The sequence below is a fragment of the Oncorhynchus gorbuscha genome, linkage group LG09 (assembly GCF_021184085.1).
Source record: "Oncorhynchus gorbuscha isolate QuinsamMale2020 ecotype Even-year linkage group LG09, OgorEven_v1.0, whole genome shotgun sequence".
NCBI classification, from domain to species: domain Eukaryota; kingdom Metazoa; phylum Chordata; class Actinopteri; order Salmoniformes; family Salmonidae; genus Oncorhynchus; species Oncorhynchus gorbuscha.
Genome location: NC_060181.1, coordinates 94805779 through 94811807, shown reverse-complemented (window position 1 = coordinate 94811807; position 6029 = coordinate 94805779).

Below are 6029 nucleotides of genomic sequence, written 5' to 3'. Positions count from 1 at the left end.
GATTGATTTGCATGTGGACTTCATGGCATGGGTACAATGCGCTAATGTAAATGTTGAAAAATAAAGAGTCAATTAACAGTAATGTTTTTTGCTTTTTGCAAGAGATTTATCGTCAGTTGATAATGAATTGTGGGGGGATCAATGTGAAGGCCTGAATTGTGGGGGATCAATGTGAAGGCCTGAATTGTGGGGGATCAATGTGAAGGCCTGAATGGGGGATCAATGTGAAGGCCTGAATTGTGGGGATCAATGTGAAGGCCTGAATTGTGGGGGATCAATGTGAAGGCCTGAATTGTGGGGGATCAATGTGAAGGCCTGAATTGTGGGGGATCAATGTGAAGGCCTGAATTTGTGGGGGATCAATGTGAAGGCCTGAATTGTGGGGGATCAATGTGAAGGCCTGAATTGTGGGGGATCAATGTGAAGGCCTGAATTGTGGGGGATCAATGTGAAGGCCTGAATTGTGGGGGATCAATGTGAAGGCCTGAATTGTGGGGATCAATGTGAAGGCCTGAATTGTGGGGATCAATGTGAAGGCCTGAATTGTGGGGGATCAATGTGAAGGCCTGAATTTGTGGGGATCAATGTGAAGGCCTGAATTTGGGGGATCAATGTGAAGGCCTGAATTTGGGGGATCAATGTGAAGGCCTGAATTTGGGGGATCAATGTGAAGGCCTGAATTTGGGGGGTCAATGTGAAGGCCTGAATTTGGGGGATCAATGTGAAGGCCTGAATTTGGGGGGATCAATGTGAAGGCCTGAATTTGGGGGGTCAATGTGAAGGCCTGAATTGGGGGGATCAATGTGAAGGCCTGAATTGGGGGGGGGATCAATGTGAAGGCCTGAATTGTGGGGGGATCAATGTGAAGGCCAGAAATAACAAAGTGACAGAGGAATCTAAATGTTAACTGTACAAGATCTGTTTTGGATATTAGTTTACTGAGAAATGTCAACCTGTAAAATTGTTGTAAAGAGGAAATGAATCTGTCCAATGTGCTTCATATCCCAAATGGCTGCTTTTCAGACATTGATACAGAGAAGCATGGCATGGACCTTGTTATGTATAATGATCTTATGCATTTTCTGTAACGTCTGTAAAATCTAATCTAAAAGCCCTCATTCTGTGTATGGAAAGAAAAGGACGCTTAAAGTTTAAAAAATATTTTAAACTACACTTCATTTGAATTGTTTTTGTTGTAATGATTTAATGTTTTATTAGATTTTCCTTGTTTGTCTTTTCCTGAAAAATGGGTTTGGTGCCTCTGTTCTGTTGTGCAAAGAAGAATGTGACATTGCAATAAAGTTTTACTTTTTAAAAACTGGGTCTGGATTTTCCTTCACCGCTAGGTGCCATAAGGGATTGATGAACGCTATAATAAACCTGTCTTGGTGCCATAAGGGATTGATGAACGCTATAATAAACCTGTCTTGGTGCCATAAGGGATTGATGAACGCTATAATAAACCTGTCTTGGTGCCATAAGGGATTGATGAACGCTATAATAAACCTGTCTTGGTGCCATAAGGGATTGATGAACGCTATAATAAACCTGTCTTGGTGCCATAAGGGATTGATGAACGCTATAATAAACCTGTCTTGGTGCCATAAGGGATTGATGAACGCTATAATAAACCTGTCTTGGTGCCATACGGGATTAATGAACACTAATAAACCTGTCTTGGTGCCATAAGGGATTGATGAACGCTATAATAAACCTGTCTTGGTGCCATAAGGGATTAATGAACACTAATAAACCTGTCTTGGTGCCATAAGGGATTGATGAACGCTATAATAAACCTGTCTTGGTGCCATAAGGGATTGATGAACACTATAATAAACCTGTCTTGGTGCCATAAAGGATTGATGAACGCTATAATAAACCTGTCTTGGTGCCATAAGGGATTGATGAACACTAATAAACCTGTCTTGGTGCCATAAGGGATTGATGAACGCTATAATAAACCTGTCTTGGTGCCATAAGGGATTGATGAACTCTAATAAACCTGTCTTGGTGCCATAAGGGATTGATGAACTCTAATAAACCTGTCTTGGTGCCATAAGGGATTGATGAACTCTAATAAACCTGTCTTGGTGCCATAAGGGATTGATGAACGCTATAATAAACCTGTCTTGGTGCCATAAGGGATTGATGAACACTAATAAACCTGTCTTGGTGCCATAAGGGATTGATGAACACTAATAAACCTGTCTTGGTGCCATAAGGGATTGATGAACGCTATAATAAACCTGTCTTGGTGCCATAAGGGATTGATGAACGCTATAATAAACCTGTCTTGGTGCCATAAGGGATTGATGAACACTAATAAACCTGTCTTGGTGCCATAAGGGATTGATGAACACTAATAAACCTGTCTTGGTGCCATAAGGGATTGATGAACACTAATAAACCTGTCTTGGTGCCATAAGGGATTGATGAACACTAATAAACCTGTCTTGGTGCCATAAGGGATTGATGAACACTATAATAAACCTGTCTTGGTGCCATAAGGGATTAATGAACACTAATAAACCTGTCTTGGTGCCATAAGGGATTGATGAACGCTATAATAAACCTGTCTTGGTGCCATAAGGGATTGATGAACACTAATAAACCTGTCTTGGTGCCATAAGGGATTGATGAACGCGATAATAAACCTGTCTTGCTTGCGAATCGATCACACAATGAAAGTGGCCAGCGGTGTTATGCCCATTGGGGGAACAAGAGCACGTGCCCCTTTTAGATTGGCCGTGTATTACATTTGTTTTTCATTTTAAAACTCACGTTTTTATCATAAACTGACTGATTTCCCTCCCCTGTCAGGCGGTATTCCAAGGTGCGTGCGCCATGGAGCAAAGACACAGCTTTTGTTGTGCTGGCATGATTTTTCAGTAGGTGTGTGTGTTAATTTTGATCAAGATCTGCAACTTATTGATTCCTAGCCATTTTTAAAAAAGTTTGCTTTAGCTAGCCAGCTAGATAGGTTCCACATCTCCTTACCTCATAACGAGCTACCATTTTCAGGCTATCAATCAAGTTATGCTGCTTTTTTGACTGCAACTCTTAGTGTTAACCAACCTTTTGTGACTAGGGGGCAGTATTTTCATTTTTGGAAAAATAACGTTCCCGTAGTAAACGGGATATTTTGTCAGGACAAGATGCTAGGATATGCATATAATCGACGGCTTGGGATAGAAAACACTCTATAGTTTCCAAAACTGTAAAAATATTGTCTGTGAGTATAACAGAACTGATATTGCAGGTGAAAAATCCAATCCGGAAGTGCCTCATGTTTGGAAAGCGCTGCGTTCCAATGAGTCTCTATTGGCAGTGAATGGGCTATCAACCAGATTACTTTTTCTCCGTATTCCTGAAGGTGTCTACAGCCTTGTGACGTAGTTTTACGTATTTATGTTGAAGAATACTCGTAGAGGGCTACATTGTGCAACTGGTCACCTGATGCTCCCAGAGAGATTCTCGAGTAAAATACAGAGGTAGCCGTTACTCCAATCGGTCCTACTGAAAAACTAATTGTCCCGGTGGATATATTATCGAATAGATATTTGAAAAACACCTTGAGGATTGATTATAAACAACGTTTGCCATGTTTCTGTCGATATTATGGAGCCAATTTGCAATATTTTTCGCTGTTTTCGTGACTGCAATTTCCGGGCGATTTCTCAGCCAAACTTGAAGAACAAACGGAGCTATTTCGCCAACAAAAATAATATTTTGGGAAAAAATGAACATTTGCTATCTAACTGGGAGTCTCGTAAGTGAAAACATCTGAAGCTCATCAAAGGTAAACAATTTCATTTGATTGCTTTTCTGATTTCCGTGACCAAGTTACCTGCTGCTAGCTGGACAAATCAAATCAAATTTATTTATATAGCCCTTCGTAAATCAGATGATATCTCAAAGTGCTGTACAGAAACCCAGCCTAAAACCCCAAACAGCAAGCAATGCAGGTGTAGAAGCACGGTGGCTAGGAAAAACTCCCTAGAAAGGCCAAAACCTAGGAAGAAACCTAGAGAGGAACCAGGCTATGTGGGGTGGCCAGTCCTCTTCTGGCTGTGCCGGGTGGAGATTATAACAGAACATGGCCAAGATGTTCAAATGTTCATAGATGACAGCAGCATGGCATGGCCAGGTGGACTGGGGACAGCAAGGAGTCATCATGTCAGGTAGTCCTGGGGCATGGTCCTAGGGCTCAGGTCCTCCGAGAGAGAGAAAGAAAGAAGGAGAGAATTAGAGAACGCACACTTAGATTCACACAGGACACCGAATAGGACAGGAGAAGTACTCCAGATATAACAAACTGACCCTAGCCCCCCGACACAAACTACTGCAGCATAAATACTGGAGGCTGAGACAGGAGGGGACAGGAGACACTGTGGCCCCATCCGAGGACACCCCCGGACAGGGCCAAACAGGAAGGATATAACCCCACCCACTTTGCCAAAGCACAGCCCCCACACCACTAGAGGGATATCTTCAACCAACAACTTACCATCCTGAGACAAGGTCGAGTATAGCCCACAAAGATCTCCGCCACGGCACAGCCCAAGTGGGGGGGCGCCAAAATGCTATGCTAGGCTGAAAATCGCAAATGAAATGAAATCAATATGCTAGCTCTCAAGCTTAGCCTTTTGTTAACAACACTGCCATCTCAGATTTTCAAAAGTATGCTTCTCAACCATAGCAAACTAGCATTTAGCATTTAGCGTTAGCATTTAGCATTAGCATTTAGCGTCAGCATTAGCAGGCAACATTTTCACAAAAACCAGCAAAAACATTCAATAAACCATTTACCTTTGAAGAACTTCGGATGTTTTCAATGAGGAGACTCTCAGTTAGATAGCAAATGTTCAGTTTTCCTGAAAGATTATTTGTGCAGGAGAAATCGATCCGTTTTCTGCATCATGTTTGGCTACCAAAAAAAAAACGAAAATTCATTCATCCAAACGCCAAACTTTCTTCCACATTAACTCCATAATATCGACTGAAACATGGCAAACGTTATTTAGAACCAATCCTCAAGATGTTTCTCACATATCTCTTCATGATATAACATTCCTGGAAGTCTCCTCTCTGTCTCAATCACATGGATGAATGCGAGCAACTTGGAGATTACGCAACAATTTCAACAAAGGACACCGGGCGGACCCCTGGTAAATCTTCCAATGATATGCCTACAAATACGTCACAATGCTGCAGACAACTTGGAGAAACGATAGAAAGGGCAGGCTAATTCGTGGCGCTTTCACAGCCATATAAGGAGACAATAAAAAACAGAGCGTCAAAAATCCTGCTCATTTCCTGTTTGAAGTTTCATCTTGGTTTCGCCTGTAGCATCAGTTCTGGGGCACTCACAGATAATATCTTTGCAGTTTTGGAAACGTCAGAGTGTTTTCTTTCCAAAGCTGCCAATTATATGCATAGTCGAGCATCTTTTTGTGACAAAATATTGCGCTTAAAACAGGCATGTTTTTAAAAATCCAATAATGACATAGCGCCCCCATAGGTTGAAGAGGTTAAGGATTGATTGAGCATTATTGTTGTATTGAGAAACTGTAGAACCATTGAACTGTAATAATGTGTATAAGACAAAAAACAGAGTGACTTAATAAAAGTTTGAGACTTTGACAACTAGGCCAGATTAACGATCTGGAGAGCAAACGCCTCTGACACTCTCACTGAGCAGAAAGTGACCCTGGTTATAGGTTAAAAAGTGTTTGCACTAAAGAATATTTCATTGTGTGGACGATAATATATCTTAATATATAAGTCAATACATATAACAATACTAGTTTCCAAGTGACTGACGAGCATAATAACTAACTGAGAATAAGTTATTAGGTATTGATATATAAAAGAAGAAGACACAAGGTAAGGGAGTGTAGGAAGAATCTATAAACATAAAGTAATAAAGTACTCATCGGCCTCCCGGGTGGCGCAGTGGTTAAGGGCGCTGTACTGCAGCACCAGCTGTGCCATCAGAGACTCTGGGTTTACGCCCAGGCTCTGTCGTA